Consider the following 18,644-nt stretch of genomic DNA (forward strand, 5'->3'; position numbering starts at 1 on the left):
GCATTGACAGAGTGGGGTCAGTCTGCTCTTCCCAGAATGTGTGACATTGACAGAGTTGGGTCAGTCTGATCTTCCCTGGGTGTTTTACATTGACAGAGTGGGGTCAGTCTGCTCTTCCCTGGGTGTGTTACATTGACAGATTGGGACCAGAATGCTCTTCCCCAAGTTTGTTACATTGACACAGTGGGGTCAGTCTGTTCTTCCCTGGGTGTGTTACATTGACAGAGTGGGGTCAGTCTGCTCTTCCCTGGCTGTGTTACATTGACAGAGTGGGGTCAGTCTGCTCTTCCCTGGGTGTGTTACATTGACAGAGTGGGGTCAATCTGCTCTTCCCTGGGTGGGTAACATTGACAGAGTGGTATCAGTCTGCTCTTCCCTGGGTGTGTTACATTGACAGAGTGGGGTCAGTCTGCCCTTCCCTGGGTGGGTAACATTGACAGAGTGTGGTCAGTCTGCTCTTCCCAGTGTGTGTTACATTGACAGAGTGGGGTCAGTCTGCTCTTCCCTGGGTGTGTTACATTGACAGAGTGGGGTCAGTCTGCTCTTCCCTGCGTGAGATACATTGACAGAGTGGGGTCAGTCTGCTCTTCCCAGTGTGTGTTACATTGACAGAGTGAGGTCAGTCTGCTCTTCCCTGGGTGTGTTCCATTGACAGAGTGGGGTCAGTCTGTTCTTCCCTGGGTGTGTTACTTTGACAGAGTGAGGTCAGTCTGCTCTTCCCAGGGCGTGTCACATTGACAGAGTGGGGTCAATCTGCTCTTCCCTGGGTGGGTAACATTGACAGAGTGTGGTCAGTCTGCACTTCCCAGGGCGTGTCACATTGACAGAGTGGGGCCAGTCTGCTCTTTTATGTGTGGGTTACATTGACAGAGTGGGGTAAGTCTGCTATTCCCTGGGTGTGTTACATTGACAGAGTGGGGTCAGTCTGCTCTTCCCTGGGGGGGTTACAATGACAGAGTGGAGTCAGTCTGTTCTTCCCTGGGTGTGTTGCATTGACAGAGTGGGGTCATTCTGCTCTTCCCTGGGTGTGTTACATTGTCTGAGTGGGGTCAGTCTGTTCTTCCCTGGGTGTATTACATTGACAGAGTGGGGTCAGTCTGATCTTCCCTTGCTGTGTTACAATGACAGAGTGGGGTCAGTGTGCACTTCCCTGTGTGTGTTACATTGACAGAGTGGGGGTCAGTCTGCTCTTCCCAGGGTGTGTTACATTGACAGAGTGAGGTCAGTCTGCTCTTCCCTGGGTGAGTTACATTGACAGGGTTGGTTCAGTCTGCTCTCCCCTGGGTGTGATACATTGACATAGTGGGGTCAGACTGCTATTCCCGGAGTATGTTGCATTGACAGAGTGGGGTGTGTCTGCTCTTCCCTGGGTGTGTTACATTGACAGGGTGGGTTCAGTCTGCTCTTCCCTGGGTGTGTTACATTGACAGCGTGGGGTCAGTCTGCTGTTCCCTGGGTGTGTTACATTGACAGAGTGGGGTATGTCTGCTCTTCCCTGGATGTGTTACATTGACAGAGAGGGGTCAGTCTGCTCTTCCCTGGATGAGTTACATTGAATGTGTGGGGTCAGTCTGCTCTTCCCTGGGTGTGTTACATTGACACAGTGGGGTCAGTCTGCTCTTCCCTGGGTGTGTTACAGTGACAGAGTGGGGTCAGTCTGCTCTTCCCTGGGTGTGTTACATTGACAGAGAGGGGTCAGTCTGCTCTTCCCTGGGTGTGTTACAATGACAGAGTGGGGTTAGTCTGCTCTTCCTTGGGTGTTTTACATTGACAGTGTGCGGTCAGTCTGCTCTTCACTGGGTGCGTGACATTGACAGAGTGGGGTCAGTCTGCTCTTCCCTGGGTGTGTTACATTGACAGTGTGCGGTCAGTCTGCTCTTCCCTGGGTGCGTGACATTGACAGAGTGGGGTCAGTCTGCTCTTCCCTGGGTGTGTTACATTGACAGAGTGGGGTCAGTCTGCTCTTCCCTGGGTGTGTTACATTGAGAGAGAGGGGTCAGTCTGCTCTTCCCTGGATGTGTTACATTGAATGTGTGGGGTCAGTCTGCTCTTCCCTGGGTGTGTTACATTGACACAGTGGGGTCAGTCTGCTCTTCCCAGGGTGTGTTACATTGACAGTGTGCGGTCAGTCTGCTCTTCCCTGGGTGCGTGACATTGACACAGTGGGGTCAATCTGCTCTTCCCTGGGTGTGTTACATTGACAGTGTGCGGTCAGTCTGCTCTTCCCTGCGTGCGTGACATTGACAGAGTGGGGTCAGTCTGCTCTTCCCTGGGTGTGTTACATTGACAGAGTGGGGTCAGTCTGCTCTTCCCTGGGTGTGTTACATTGACAGAGAGTGGTCAGTCTGCTCTTCCCTGGATGTGTTACATTGAATGTGTGGGGTCAGTCTGCTCTTCCCTGGGTGTGTTACATTGACACAGTGGGGTCAGTCTGCTCTTCCCTGGGTGTGTTACATTGACAGAGTGCGGTCAGTCTGCTCTTCCCTGGGTGCGTGACATTGACAGAGTGGGGTCAGTCTGCTCTTCCCTGGGTGTGTTACATTGACAGAGTGGGATCAGTCTGCTCTTCCCTGGGTGTGTTACATTGACAGAGTGGGGTTAGTCTGCTCTTCCCTGGGTATGTTACATTGACCTAGCCAGGTCAATCTTCTGTTCCCTGGGTGTGTTACATTGACAGAGGGGGCTCAGTCTGCTCTTCCCTGGGTGTGTTACATTGACAGAATGAGGTCAGTCTGCTCTTCCCTGGGTGTGTTACAATGACAGAGAGGGGTCAGTCTGCTCTTCCCTGGGTGTGTTACAATGACAGAGTTGGGTCAGTCTGCTCTTCCCAGAATGTGTTACATTGACAGAGTTGGGTCAGTCTGATCTTCCCTGGGTGTGAAACGTTGACAGAAAGGGGTCAGTCTGCTCTTCCCTGCGTGTTTTACATTGACAGAGTGGGGTCAGTCTGCTCTTCCCTGGGTCTGTTACATTGACAGAGTGGGATCAGTCTGCTCTTCCCTGGGTGCGTGACATTGACAGCGTGGGGTCAGTCTGCTGTTCCCTGGGTGTGTTACATTGACAGAGTGGGGTCTGTCTGCTTTTCCCTGGGTGTGTTACATTGACAGAGAGGGGTCAGTCTGCTCTTCCCTGGGTGTGTTACAATGACGGAGTGGGGTCAGTCTGCTCTTCCTTGGGTGTTTTACATTGACAGTGTGCGGTCAGTCTGCTCTTCCCTGGGTGCGTGACATTGACAGAGTGGGGTCAGTCTGCTACTCCCTGGGTGTGTTACATTGACAGTGTGCGGTCAGTCTGCTCTTCCCTGGGTGCGTGAAATTGACAGAGTGGGGTCAGTCTGCTCTTCCCTGGGTGTGTTACATTGACAGAGTGGGGTCAGTCTGCTCTTCCCTGGGTGTGTTACATTGAGAGAGAGGGGTCAGTCTGCTCTTCCCTGGATGTGTTACATTGAATGTGTGGGGTCAGTCTGCTCTCCCCTGGGTGTGTTACATTGACACAGTGGGGTCAGTCTGCTCTTCCCTGGGTGTGTTACATTGACAGTGTGCGGTCAGTCTGCTCTTCCCTGGGTGCGTGACATTGACACAGTGGGGTCAATCTGCTCTTCCCTGGGTGTGTTACATTGACAGTGTGCGGTCAGTCTGCTCTTCCCTGCGTGCGTGACATTGACAGAGTGGGGTCAGTCTGCTCTTCCCTGGGTGTGTTACATTGACAGGGTGGGGTCAGTCTGCTCTTCCCTGGGTGTGTTACATTGACAGAGTGGGGTCAGTCTGCACTTCTCCGAGTGTGTTACTTTGATAGAGTGGGGACAGTCTGCTTTTCCCTGGGTGTGTTACATTGACAGAGTGAGGTCAGTCTGCTCTTCCCTGAGTGTGTTACTTTGACAGAGTGTGGATAGTCTGCTCTTCCCTGGGTGTGTTACAATGATAGAGTGGGGTCAGTCTGCTCTTCCCTGGGTATGTTGCATTGACAGAGTGGGGTCAGTCTGCTCTTCCCAGAATGTGTGACATTGACAGAGTTGGGTCAGTCTGATCTTCCCTGGGTGTTTTACATTGACAGAGTGGGGCCAGTCTGCTCTTTTATGTGTGGGTTACATTGACAGAGTGGGGTAAGTCTGCTATTCCCTGGGTGTGTTACATTGACAGAGTGGGGTCAGTCTGCTCTTCCCTGGGGGGGTTACAATGACAGAGTGGAGTCAGTCTGTTCTTCCCTGGGTGTGTTGCATTGACAGAGTGGGGTCATTCTGCTCTTCCCTGGGTGTGTTACATTGTCTGAGTGGGGTCAGTCTGTTCTTCCCTGGGTGTATTACATTGACAGAGTGGGGTCAGTCTGATCTTCCCTTGCTGTGTTACAATGACAGAGTGGGGTCAGTGTGCACTTCCCTGTGTGTGTTACATTGACAGAGTGGGGGTCAGTCTGCTCTTCCCAGGGTGTGTTACATTGACAGAGTGAGGTCAGTCTGCTCTTCCCTGGGTGAGTTACATTGACAGGGTTGGTTCAGTCTGCTCTCCCCTGGGTGTGATACATTGACATAGTGGGGTCAGACTGCTATTCCCGGAGTATGTTGCATTGACAGAGTGGGGTGTGTCTGCTCTTCCCTGGGTGTGTTACATTGACAGGGTGGGTTCAGTCTGCTCTTCCCTGGGTGTGTTACATTGACAGCGTGGGGTCAGTCTGCTGTTCCCTGGGTGTGTTACATTGACAGAGTGGGGTATGTCTGCTCTTCCCTGGATGTGTTACATTGACAGAGAGGGGTCAGTCTGCTCTTCCCTGGATGAGTTACATTGAATGTGTGGGGTCAGTCTGCTCTTCCCTGGGTGTGTTACATTGACACAGTGGGGTCAGTCTGCTCTTCCCTGGGTGTGTTACAGTGACAGAGTGGGGTCAGTCTGCTCTTCCCTGGGTGTGTTACATTGACAGAGAGGGGTCAGTCTGCTCTTCCCTGGGTGTGTTACAATGACAGAGTGGGGTTAGTCTGCTCTTCCTTGGGTGTTTTACATTGACAGTGTGCGGTCAGTCTGCTCTTCACTGGGTGCGTGACATTGACAGAGTGGGGTCAGTCTGCTCTTCCCTGGGTGTGTTACATTGACAGTGTGCGGTCAGTCTGCTCTTCCCTGGGTGCGTGACATTGACAGAGTGGGGTCAGTCTGCTCTTCCCTGGGTGTGTTACATTGACAGAGTGGGGTCAGTCTGCTCTTCCCTGGGTGTGTTACATTGAGAGAGAGGGGTCAGTCTGCTCTTCCCTGGATGTGTTACATTGAATGTGTGGGGTCAGTCTGCTCTTCCCTGGGTGTGTTACATTGACACAGTGGGGTCAGTCTGCTCTTCCCAGGGTGTGTTACATTGACAGTGTGCGGTCAGTCTGCTCTTCCCTGGGTGCGTGACATTGACACAGTGGGGTCAATCTGCTCTTCCCTGGGTGTGTTACATTGACAGTGTGCGGTCAGTCTGCTCTTCCCTGCGTGCGTGACATTGACAGAGTGGGGTCAGTCTGCTCTTCCCTGGGTGTGTTACATTGACAGAGTGGGGTCAGTCTGCTCTTCCCTGGGTGTGTTACATTGACAGAGAGTGGTCAGTCTGCTCTTCCCTGGATGTGTTACATTGAATGTGTGGGGTCAGTCTGCTCTTCCCTGGGTGTGTTACATTGACACAGTGGGGTCAGTCTGCTCTTCCCTGGGTGTGTTACATTGACAGAGTGCGGTCAGTCTGCTCTTCCCTGGGTGCGTGACATTGACAGAGTGGGGTCAGTCTGCTCTTCCCTGGGTGTGTTACATTGACAGAGTGGGATCAGTCTGCTCTTCCCTGGGTGTGTTACATTGACAGAGTGGGGTTAGTCTGCTCTTCCCTGGGTATGTTACATTGACCTAGCCAGGTCAATCTTCTGTTCCCTGGGTGTGTTACATTGACAGAGGGGGCTCAGTCTGCTCTTCCCTGGGTGTGTTACATTGACAGAATGAGGTCAGTCTGCTCTTCCCTGGGTGTGTTACAATGACAGAGAGGGGTCAGTCTGCTCTTCCCTGGGTGTGTTACAATGACAGAGTTGGGTCAGTCTGCTCTTCCCAGAATGTGTTACATTGACAGAGTTGGGTCAGTCTGATCTTCCCTGGGTGTGAAACGTTGACAGAAAGGGGTCAGTCTGCTCTTCCCTGCGTGTTTTACATTGACAGAGTGGGGTCAGTCTGCTCTTCCCTGGGTCTGTTACATTGACAGAGTGGGATCAGTCTGCTCTTCCCTGGGTGCGTGACATTGACAGCGTGGGGTCAGTCTGCTGTTCCCTGGGTGTGTTACATTGACAGAGTGGGGTCTGTCTGCTTTTCCCTGGGTGTGTTACATTGACAGAGAGGGGTCAGTCTGCTCTTCCCTGGGTGTGTTACAATGACGGAGTGGGGTCAGTCTGCTCTTCCTTGGGTGTTTTACATTGACAGTGTGCGGTCAGTCTGCTCTTCCCTGGGTGCGTGACATTGACAGAGTGGGGTCAGTCTGCTACTCCCTGGGTGTGTTACATTGACAGTGTGCGGTCAGTCTGCTCTTCCCTGGGTGCGTGAAATTGACAGAGTGGGGTCAGTCTGCTCTTCCCTGGGTGTGTTACATTGACAGAGTGGGGTCAGTCTGCTCTTCCCTGGGTGTGTTACATTGAGAGAGAGGGGTCAGTCTGCTCTTCCCTGGATGTGTTACATTGAATGTGTGGGGTCAGTCTGCTCTCCCCTGGGTGTGTTACATTGACACAGTGGGGTCAGTCTGCTCTTCCCTGGGTGTGTTACATTGACAGTGTGCGGTCAGTCTGCTCTTCCCTGGGTGCGTGACATTGACACAGTGGGGTCAATCTGCTCTTCCCTGGGTGTGTTACATTGACAGTGTGCGGTCAGTCTGCTCTTCCCTGCGTGCGTGACATTGACAGAGTGGGGTCAGTCTGCTCTTCCCTGGGTGTGTTACATTGACAGGGTGGGGTCAGTCTGCTCTTCCCTGGGTGTGTTACATTGACAGAGTGGGGTCAGTCTGCACTTCTCCGAGTGTGTTACTTTGATAGAGTGGGGACAGTCTGCTTTTCCCTGGGTGTGTTACATTGACAGAGTGAGGTCAGTCTGCTCTTCCCTGAGTGTGTTACTTTGACAGAGTGTGGATAGTCTGCTCTTCCCTGGGTGTGTTACAATGATAGAGTGGGGTCAGTCTGCTCTTCCCTGGGTATGTTGCATTGACAGAGTGGGGTCAGTCTGCTCTTCCCAGAATGTGTGACATTGACAGAGTTGGGTCAGTCTGATCTTCCCTGGGTGTTTTACATTGACAGAGTGGGGTCAGTCTGCTCTTCCCTGGGTGTGTTACATTGACAGATTGGGACCAGAATGCTCTTCCCCAAGTTTGTTACATTGACACAGTGGGGTCAGTCTGTTCTTCCCTGGGTGTGTTACATTGACAGAGTGGGGTCAATCTGCTCTTCCCTGGCTGTGTTACATTGACAGAGTGGGGTCAGTCTGCTCTTCCCTGGGTGTGTTACATTGACAGAGTGGGGTCAATCTGCTCTTCCCTGGGTGGGTAACATTGACAGAGTGGTATCAGTCTGCTCTTCCCTGGGTGTGTTACATTGACAGAGTGGGGTCAGTCTGCCCTTCCCTGGGTGGGTAACATTGACAGAGTGTGGTCAGTCTGCTCTTCCCAGTGTGTGTTACATTGACAGAGTGGGGTCAGTCTGCTCTTCCCTGGGTGTGTTACATTGACAGAGTGGGGTCAGTCTGCTCTTCCCTGCGTGAGATACATTGACAGAGTGGGGTCAGTCTGCTCTTCCCAGTGTGTGTTACATTGACAGAGTGAGGTCAGTCTGCTCTTCCCTGGGTGTGTTCCATTGACAGAGTGGGGTCAGTCTGTTCTTCCCTGGGTGTGTTACTTTGACAGAGTGAGGTCAGTCTGCTCTTCCCAGGGCGTGTCACATTGACAGAGTGGGGTCAATCTGCTCTTCCCTGGGTGGGTAACATTGACAGAGTGTGGTCAGTCTGCACTTCCCAGGGCGTGTCACATTGACAGAGTGGGGCCAGTCTGCTCTTTTATGTGTGGGTTACATTGACAGAGTGGGGTAAGTCTGCTATTCCCTGGGTGTGTTACATTGACAGAGTGGGGTCAGTCTGCTCTTCCCTGGGGGGGTTACAATGACAGAGTGGAGTCAGTCTGTTCTTCCCTGGGTGTGTTGCATTGACAGAGTGGGGTCATTCTGCTCTTCCCTGGGTGTGTTACATTGTCTGAGTGGGGTCAGTCTGTTCTTCCCTGGGTGTATTACATTGACAGAGTGGGGTCAGTCTGATCTTCCCTTGCTGTGTTACAATGACAGAGTGGGGTCAGTGTGCACTTCCCTGTGTGTGTTACATTGACAGAGTGGGGGTCAGTCTGCTCTTCCCAGGGTGTGTTACATTGACAGAGTGAGGTCAGTCTGCTCTTCCCTGGGTGAGTTACATTGACAGGGTTGGTTCAGTCTGCTCTCCCCTGGGTGTGATACATTGACATAGTGGGGTCAGACTGCTATTCCCGGAGTATGTTGCATTGACAGAGTGGGGTGTGTCTGCTCTTCCCTGGGTGTGTTACATTGACAGGGTGGGTTCAGTCTGCTCTTCCCTGGGTGTGTTACATTGACAGAGTGGGGTCAGTCTGCTCTTCCCGCGGTGTGTTACATTGACAGGGTGGGGTCAGTCTGCTCTTCCCTGGGTGTGTTACATTGACAGAGTGGGGTCAGTCTGCACTTCCCCGAGTGTGTTACTTTGACAGAGTGGGGACAGTCTGCTCTTCCCTGAGTGTGTTACTTTGACAGAGTGGGTCAGTCTGCTCTTCCCTAGGTGAGTTACATTGAGATAGAGGGGTCACTCTGGTCTCCCCTGGGTGTGTTACATTGACAAAGGGGGGGCAATCTTCTCTTCCCTGGGTGAGTTACATTGACAGAGTGGGGTCAGTCTGCTCTTCCCTGTGTGTGTTACATTGACAGAATGGGGTCAGTCTGCTCTTCCCTGGGTGTGTTACATTGACAGAATGGGGTCAGTCTGCTCTTCCCTGGGTGTGTTACATTGACAGAGTGGGGACAGTCTGCTGTTCCCTGGGTGTGTTACATTGACAGAGTGAGGTCAGTCTGCTCTTCCCTGAGTGTGTTACTTTGACAGAGTGGGGACAGTCTGCTCTTCCCTGAGTGTGTTACTTTGACAGAGTGGGTCAGTCTGCTCTTCCCTAGGTGAGTTACATTGAGATAGAGGGGTCACTCTGGTCTCCCCTGGGTGTGTTACATTGACAAAGGGGGGGCAATCTTCTCTTCCCTGGGTGAGTTACATTGACAGAGTGGGGTCAGTCTGCTCTTCCCTGTGTGTGTTACATTGACAGAATGGGGTCAGTCTGCTCTTCCCTGGGTGTGTTACATTGACAGAATGGGGTCAGTCTGCTCTTCCCTGGGTGTGTTACAATGATAGAGTGGGGTCAGTCTGCTCTTCCCTGGGTGTTTTGAATTGACAGAGTGGGGTCAGTCTGCTCTTCCCAGAATGTGTTACATTGACAGAGTTGGGTCAGTCTGATCTTCCCTGGGTGTGTAACGTTGACAGAAATGTGTCAGTCTGCTCTTCCCTGGGTGTTTTACATTGACAGAGTGGGGTCAGTCTGCTCTTCCCTGGGTGTGTTACATTGACAGAGTGGGGTCAGTCTACTCTTCCCTGTGTGTCTTACATTGACAGAGTGGGATCAGTCTGCTCTTCCCTGGGTGTGTTACATTGACAGAGTGGGGTCAGTCTGCTCTTGCCTGGGTGTGTTATACTGACAGAGTGTGGTCAGTCTGCTCTTCCCTGGGTGCGTTACATTGACAGAGTGGGGTCAGTCTGCTCTTCCCAGGGTGCATTAGATTGACAGAGTGGGGTCAGTCTGCTCTTCCCTGGGTGGTTTACATTGACTGAGTGCGGTCAGTATGCTCTTCCCAGCGTCTGTTACATTGACAGAGTGGGGTCAGTCTGCTCTTCCCTGGGTTTGTTACATTGACAGAGTGGGGTCAGTCTGCTCTTCCCTGGGTTTGTTACAGTGACAGAGTGTGGTCAGTGTGCTCTTCCCTGGGTGTGTTACAGTGACAGAGTGGGGTCAGTCTGCTCTTCCCTGGGGGTGTTACATTGACAGAGTGGGGTCAGTCTGCTCTTCCCTCGGTGTTTTACATTGACAGAGTGGGGTCAGTCTGCTCTTCCCTGGGTGTGTTACATTTCCAGAGTGGGGTCAGTCTACTCTTCCCTGGGTGTCTTACATTGACAGAGTGGGGTCAGTCTGCTCTTCCCTGGGTGTGTTACATTGACAGAGTGGGGTCAGTCTGCTCTTCCCTGGGTGTGATATACTGACAGGGTGGGGTCAGTCTGCTCTTCCCTGGGTGATGTAAATTGACAGAGTGGGGTCAGTCTGCTCTTCCCAGTGTGTGTTACATTGACAGAGTGAGGTCAGTCTGCTCTTCCCTGGGTGTGTTCCATTGACAGAGTGGGGTCAGTCTGTTCTTCGCTGGGTGTGTTACTTTGACAGAGTGTGGTCAGTCTGCTCTTCCCAGGGCGTGTCACATTGACAGAGTGGGGCCAGTCTGCTCTTTTATGGGTGGGTTACATTGACAGATTGGGGTAAGTCTGCTATTCCCTGGGTGTGTTACATTGACAGAGTGGGGTCAGTCTGCTCTTCCCTGGGGGGGTTACAATGACAGAGTGGAGTCAGTCTGTTCTTCCCTGGGTGTGTTGCATTGACAGAGTGGGGTCAGTCTGCTCTTCCCTGGGTGTGTTACATTGACTGAGTGGGGTCAGTCTGTTCTTCCCTGGGTGTATTACATTGACAGAGTGGGGTCAGTCTGCTCTTCCCTTGCTGTGTTACAATGACAGAGTGGGGTCAGTGTGCACTTCCCTGTGTGTGTTACATTGACAGAGTGGGGGTCAGTCTGCTCTTCCCAGGGTGTGTTACATTGACAGAGTGAGGTCAGTCTGCTCTTCCCTGGGTGAGTTACATTGACAGGGTTGTTTCAGTCTGCTCTCCCCTGGGTGTGATACATTCACAGAGTGGGGTCAGACTGCTATTCCCGGAGTATGTTGCATTGACAGAGTGGGGTGTGTCTGCTCTTCCCAGGGTGTGTTACATTGACAGGGTGGGGTCAGTCTGCTCTTCCCTGGGTGTGTTACATTGACAGGGTGGGTTCAGTCTGCTCTTCCCTGGGTGTGTTACATTGACAGAGTGGGGTCAGTCTGCTCTTCCCTGGGTGTGTTACATTGACAGGGTGGGGACAGTCTGCTCTTCCCTGGGTGTGTTACATTGACAGAGTGAGGTCAGTCTGCTCTTCCCTGAGTGTGTTACTTTGACAGAGTGGGGACAGTCTGCTCTTCAGTGAGTGTGTTACTTTGACAGAGTGGGTCAGTCTGCTCTTCCCTAGGTGAGTTACATTGAGATAGAGGGGTCACTCTGGTCTCCCCTGGGTGTGTTACATTGACAAAGGGGGGGCAATCTTCTCTTCCCTGGGTGAGTTACATTGACAGAGTGGGGTCAGTCTGCTCTTCCCTGTGTGTGTTACATTGACAGAATGGGGTCAGTCTGCTCTTCCCTGGGTGTGTTACATTGACAGAATGGGGTCAGTCTGCTCTTCCCTGGGTGTGTTACAATGATAGAGTGGGGTCAGTCTGCTCTTCCCTGGGTGTGTTGCATTGACAGAGTGGGGTCAGTCTGCTCTTCCCAGAATGTGTTACATTGACAGAGTTGGGTCAGTCTGATCTTCCCTGGGTGTGTAACGTTGACAGAAAGGGGTCAGTCTGCTCTTCCCTGGGTGTTTTACATTGACAGAGTGGGGTCAGTCTGCTCTTCCTTGGGTGTGTTACATTGACAGAGTGGGGTCAGTCTACTCTTCCCTGTGTGTCTTACATTGACAGAGTGGGGTCAGTCTGCTCTTCCCTGGGTGTGTTGCATTGACAGAGTGGGGTCAGTCTGCTCTTGCCTGGGTGTGTTATACTGACAGAGTGTGGTCAGTCTGCTCTTCCCTGTGTGCGTTACATTGACAGAGTGGGGTCAGTCTGCTCTTCCCAGGGTGCATTAGATTGACAGAGTGGGGTCAGTCTGCTCTTCCCTGGGTGGTTTACATTGACTGAGTGCGGTCAGTATGCTCTTCCCAGCGTCTGTTACATTGACAGAGTGGGGTCAGTCTGCTCTTCCCTGGGTTTGTTACATTGACAGAGTGGGGTCAGTCTGCTCTTCCCTGGGTGTGTTACATTGACAGATTGGGATCAGTCTGCTCTTCCCCAAGATTGTTACATTGACACAGTGGGGTCAGTCTGTTCTTCCCTGGGTGTGTTACATTGACTGAGTGGGGTCAGTCTGCTCTTCCCTGGCTGTGTTACATTGACAGAGTGGGGTCAGTCTGCTCTTCCCTGGGTGTGTTACATTGACAGAGTGGGGTCAATCTGCTCTTCCCTGGGTGGGTAACATTGACAGAGTGGGGTCAGTCTGCTCTTCCCTGGGTGTGTTACATTGACAGAGTGGGGTCAGTCTGCCCTTCCCTGGGTGGGTAACATTGACAGAGTGTCGTCAGTCTGCTCTTCCCAGTGTGTGTTACATTGACAGAGTGGGGTCAGTCTGCTCTTCCCTGGGTGTGTTACATTGACAGAGTGGGGTCAGTCTGCTCTTCCCTGCGTGAGATACATTGACAGAGTGGAGTCAGTCTGCTCTTCCCAGTGTGTGTTACATTGACAGAGTGAGGTCAGTCTGCTCTTCCCTGGGTGTGTTCCATTGACAGAGTGAGGTCAGTCTGCTCTTCCCTGGGTGTGTTACATTGACAGAGTGAGGTCAGTCTGCTCTTCCCAGGGCGTGTCACATTGACAGAGTGGGGTCAATCTGCTCTTCCCTGGGTGGGTAACATTGACAGAGTGTGGTCAGTCTGCTCTTCCCAGGGCGTGTCACATTGACAGAGTGGGGCCAGTCTGCTCTTTTATGGGTGGGTTACATTGACAGAGTGGGGTAAGTCTGCTATTCCCTGGGTGTGTTACATTGACAGAGTGGGGTCAGTCTGCTCTTCCCTGGGGGGGTTACAATGACAGAGTGGAGTCAGTCTGTTCTTCCCTGGGTGTGTTGCATTGACAGAGTGGGGTCAGTCTGCTCTTCCCTGGGTGTGTTACATTGACTGAGTGGGGTCAGTCTGTTCTTCCCTGGGTGTATTACATTGACAGAGTGGGGTCAGTCTGCTCTTCCCTTGCTGTGTTACAATGACAGAGTGGGGTCAGTGTGCACTTCCCTGTGTGTGTTACATTGACAGAGTGGGGGTCAGTCTGCTCTTCCCAGGGTGTGTTACATTGACAGGGTTGGTTCAGTCTGCTCTCCCCTGGGTGTGATACATTGACAGAGTGGGGTCAGACTGCTATTCCCGGAGTATGTTGCATTGACAGAGTGGGGTGTGTCTGCTCTTCCCAGTGTGTGTTACATTGACAGGGTGGGTTCAGTCTGCTCTTCCCTGGGGGTATTACATTGACAGAGTGGGGTCAGTCTGCTCTTCCCTGGGTGTGTTACATTGACAGGGTGGGGTCAGTCTGCTCTTCCCTGGGTGTGTTACATTGACAGAGTGGGGTCAGTCTGCACTTCCCCGAGTGTGTTACTTTGACAGAGTGGGGACAGTCTGCTGTTCCCTGGGTGTGTTACATTGACAGAGTGAGGTCAGTCTGCTCTTCCCTTAGTGTGTTACTTTGACAGAGTGGGGACAGTCTGCTCTTCCCTGAGTGTGTTACTTTGACAGAGTGGGTCAGTCTGCTCTTCCCTAGGTGAGTTACATTGAGATAGAGGGGTCACTCTGGTCTCCCCTGGGTGTGTTACATTGACAAAGGGGGGGCAATCTTCTCTTCCCTGGGTGAGTTACATTGACAGATTGGGGTCAGTCTGCTCTTCCCTGGGTGTGTTACAATGATAGAGTGGGATCAGTCTGCTCTTCCCTGGGTGTGTTGCATTGACAGAGTTGGGTCAGTCTGCTCTTCCCAGAATATGTTACATTGACAGAGCTGGGTCAGTCTGATCTTCCCTGGGTGTGTAACGTTGACAGAAAGGGGTCAGTCTGCTCTTCCCTGGGTGTTTTACATTGACAGAGTGGGGTCAGTCTGCTCTTCCCTGGGTGTGTTACATTGACAGAGTGGGGTCAGTCTACTCTTCCCTGTGTGTCTTACATTGACAGAGTGGGGTCAGTCTGCTCTTCCCTGGGTGTGTTACATTGACAGAGTGGGGTCAGTCTGCTCTTGCCTGGGTGTGTTATACTGACAGAGTGTGGTCAGTCTGCTCTTCCCTGGGTGCGTTACATTGACAGAGTGGGGTCAGTCTGCTCTTCCCAGGGCGTGTCACATTGACAGAGTGGGGCCAGTCTGCTCTTTTATGGGTGGGTTACATTGACAGAGTGGGGTAAGTCTGCTATTCCCTGGGTGTGTTATATTGACAGAGTGGGGTCAGTCTGCTCTTCCCTGGGGGGGTTACAATGACAGAGTGGAGTCAGTCTGTTCTTCCCTGGGTGTGTTGCATTGACAGAGTGGGGTCATTCTGCTCTTCCCTGGGTGTGTTACATTGACTGAGTGGGGTCAGTCTGTTCTTCCCTGGGTGTATTACATTGACAGAGTGGGGTCAGTCTGCTCTTCCCTTGCTGTGTTACAATGACAGAGTGGGGTCAGTGTGCACTTCCCTGTGTGTGTTACATTGACAGAGTGGGGGTCAGTCTGCTCTTCCCAGGGTGTGTTACATTGACAGAGTGAGGTCAGTCTGCTCTTCCCTGGGTGAGTTACATTGACAGGGTTGGTTCAGTCTGCTCTCCCCTGGGTGTGATACATTGACAGAGTGGGGTCAGACTGCTATTCCCGGAGTATGTTGCATTGACAGAGTGGGGTGTGTCTGCTCTTCCCAGGGTGTGTTACATTGACAGGGTGGGGTCAGTCTGCTCTTCCCTGGGTGTGTTACATTGACAGGGTGGGTTCAGTCTGCTCTTCCCTGGGTGTGTTACATTGACAGAGTGGGGTCAGTCTGCTCTTCCCGCGGTGTGTTTCATTGACAGGGTGGGGTCAGTCTGCTCTTCCCTGGGTGTGTTACATTGACAGAGTGGGGTCAGTCTGCACTTCCCCGAGTGTGTTACTTTGACAGAGTGGGGACAGTCTGCTCTTCCCTGAGTGTGTTACTTTGACAGAGTGGGTCAGTCTGCTCTTCCCTAGGTGAGTTACATTGAGATAGAGGGGTCACTCTGGTCTCCCCTGGGTGTGTTACATTGACAAAGGGGGGGCAATCTTCTCTTCCCTGGGTGAGTTACATTGACAGAGTGGGGTCAGTCTGCTCTTCCCTGTGTGTGTTACATTGACAGAATGGGGTCAGTCTGCTCTTCCCTGGGTGTGTTACATTGACAGAATGGGGTCAGTCTGCTCTTCCCTGGGTGTGTTACATTGACAGAGTGGGGACAGTCTGCTGTTCCCTGGGTGTGTTACATTGACAGAGTGAGGTCAGTCTGCTCTTCCCTGAGTGTGTTACTTTGACAGAGTGGGGACAGTCTGCTCTTCCCTGAGTGTGTTACTTTGACAGAGTGGGTCAGTCTGCTCTTCCCTAGGTGAGTTACATTGAGATAGAGGGGTCACTCTGGTCTCCCCTGGGTGTGTTACATTGACAAAGGGGGGGCAATCTTCTCTTCCCTGGGTGAGTTACATTGACAGAGTGGGGTCAGTCTGCTCTTCCCTGTGTGTGTTACATTGACAGAATGGGGTCAGTCTGCTCTTCCCTGGGTGTGTTACATTGACAGAATGGGGTCAGTCTGCTCTTCCCTGGGTGTGTTACAATGATAGAGTGGGGTCAGTCTGCTCTTCCCTGGGTGTTTTGAATTGACAGAGTGGGGTCAGTCTGCTCTTCCCAGAATGTGTTACATTGACAGAGTTGGGTCAGTCTGATCTTCCCTGGGTGTGTAACGTTGACAGAAATGGGTCAGTCTGCTCTTCCCTGGGTGTTTTACATTGACAGAGTGGGGTCAGTCTGCTCTTCCCTGGGTGTCTTACATTGACAGAGTGGGATCAGTCTGCTCTTCCCTGGGTGTGTTACATTGACAGAGTGGGGTCAGTCTGCTCTTGCCTGGGTGTGTTATACTGACAGAGTGTGGTCAGTCTGCTCTTCCCTGAGTGCGTTACATTGACAGAGTGGGGTCAGTCTGCTCTTCCCAGGGTGCATTAGATTGACAGAGTGGGGTCAGTCTGCTCTTCCCTGGGTGGTTTACATTGACTGAGTGCGGTTAGTATGCTCTTCCCAGCGTCTGTTACATTGACAGAGTGGGGTCAGTCTGCTCTTCCCTGGGTTTGTTACATTGACAGAGTGGGGTCAGTCTGCTCTTCCCTGGGTGTGTTACAGTGACAGAGTGTGGTCAGTGTGCTCTTCCCTGGGTGTGTTACAGTGACAGAGTGGGGTCAGTCTGCTCTTCCCTGGGTGTGTTACATTGACAGAGTGGGGTCAGTCTGCTCTTCCCTCGGTGTTTTACATTGACAGAGTGGGGTCAGTCTGCTCTTCCCTGGGTGTGTTACATTTCCAGAGTGGGGTCAGTCTACTCTTCCCTGGGTGTCTTACATTGACAGAGTGGGGTCAGTCTGCTCTTCCCTGGGTGTGTTACATTGACAGAGTGGGGTCAGTCTGCTCTTCCCTGCGTGTGATATACTGACAGGGTGGGGTCAGTCTGCTCTTCCCTGGGTGATGTAAATTGACAGAGTGGGGTCAGTCTGCTCTTCCCAGTGTGTGTTACATTGACAGAGTGAGGTCAGTCTGCTCTTCCCTGGGTGTGTTCCATTGACAGAGTGGGGTCAGTCTGTTCTTCCCTGGGTGTGTTACTTTGACAGAGTGTGGTCAGTCTGCTCTTCCCAGGGCGTGTCACATTGACAGAGTGGGGCCAGTCTGCTCTTTTATGGGTGGGTTACATTGACAGATTGGGGTAAGTCTGCTATTCCCTGGGTGTGTTACATTGACAGAGTGGGGTCAGTCTGCTCTTCCCTGGGGGGGTTACAATGACAGAGTGGAGTCAGTCTGTTCTTCCCTGGGTGTGTTGCATTGACAGAGTGGGGTCAGTCTGCTCTTCCCTGGGTGTGTTACATTGACTGAGTGGGGTCAGTCTGTTCTTCCCTGGGTGTAGTACATTGACAGAGTGGGGTCAGTCTGCTCTTCCCTTGCTGTGTTACAATGACAGAGTGGGGTCAGTGTGCACTTCCCTGTGTGTGTTACATTGACAGAGTGGGGGTCAGTCTGCTCTTCCCAGGGTGTGTTACATTGACAGAGTGAGGTCAGTCTGCTCTTCCCTGGGTGAGTTACATTGACAGGGAAGTTTCAGTCTGCTCTCCCCTGGGTGTGATACATTCACAGAGTGGGGTCAGACTGCTATTCCCGGAGTATGTTGCATTGACAGAGTGGGGTGTGTCTGCTCTTCCCAGGGTGTGTTACATTGACAGGGTGGGGTCAGTCTGCTCTTCCCTGGGTGTGTTACATTGACAGGGTGGGGTCAGTCTGCTCTTCCCTGGGTGTGTTACATTGACAGGGTGGGTTCAGTCTGCTCTTCCCTGGGTGTGTTACATTGACAGAGTGGGGTCAGTCTGCTCTTCCCTGGGTGTGTTACATTGACAGGGTGGGGTCAGTCTGCTCTTCCCTGGGTGTGTTACATTGACAGAGTGAGGTCAGTCTGCTCTTCCCTGAGTGTGTTACTTTGACAGAGTGGGGACAGTCTGCTCTTCCCTGAGTGTGTTACTTTGACAGAGTGGGTCAGTCTGCTCTTCCCTAGGTGAGTTACATTGAGATAGAGGGGTCACTCTGGTCTCCCCTGGGTGTGTTACATTGACAAAGGGGGGGCAATCTTCTCTTCCCTGGGTGAGTTACATTGACAGAGTGGGGTCAGTCTGCTCTTCCCTGTGTGTGTTACATTGACAGAATGGGGTCAGTCTGCTCTTCCCTGGGTGTGTTACATTGACAGAATGGGGTCAGTCTGCTCTTCCCTGGGTGTGTTACAATGATAGAGTGGGGTCAGTCTGCTCTTCCCTGGGTGTGTTGCATTGACAGAGTGGGGTCAGTCTGCTCTTCCCAGAATGTGTTACATTGACAGAGTTGGGTCAGTCTGATCTTCCCTGGGTGTGTAACGTTGACAGAAAGGGGTCAGTCTGCTCTTCCCTGGGTGTTTTACATTGACAGAGTGGGGTCAGTCTGCTCTTCCCTGGGTGTGTTACATTGACAGAGTCGGGTCAGTCTACTCTTCCCTGTGTGTCTTACATTGACAGAGTGGGGTCAGTCTGCTCTTCCCTGGGTGTGTTGCATTGACAGAGTGGGGTCAGTCTGCTCTTCCCTGGGTGTGTTATACTGACAGAGTGTGGTCAGTCTGCTCTTCCCTGTGTGCGTTACATTGACAGAGTGGGGTCAGTCTGCTCTTCCCAGGGTGCATTAGATTGACAGAGTGGGGTCAGTCTGCTCTTCCCTGGGTGGTTTACATTGACTGAGTGCGGTCAGTATGCTCTTCCAAGCGTCTGTTACATTGACAGAGTGGGGTCAGTCTGCTCTTCCCTGGGTTTGTTACATTGACAGAGTGGGGTCAGTCTGCTCTTCCCTGGGTGTGTTACATTGACAGATTGGGATCAGTCTGCTCTTCCCCAAGATTGTTACATTGACACAGTGGGGTCAGTCTG

Source organism: Chiloscyllium punctatum, chromosome 13 (genome assembly GCF_047496795.1).
Source record: "Chiloscyllium punctatum isolate Juve2018m chromosome 13, sChiPun1.3, whole genome shotgun sequence".
In the NCBI taxonomy this organism is placed as follows: Eukaryota; Metazoa; Chordata; class Chondrichthyes; order Orectolobiformes; family Hemiscylliidae; genus Chiloscyllium; species Chiloscyllium punctatum.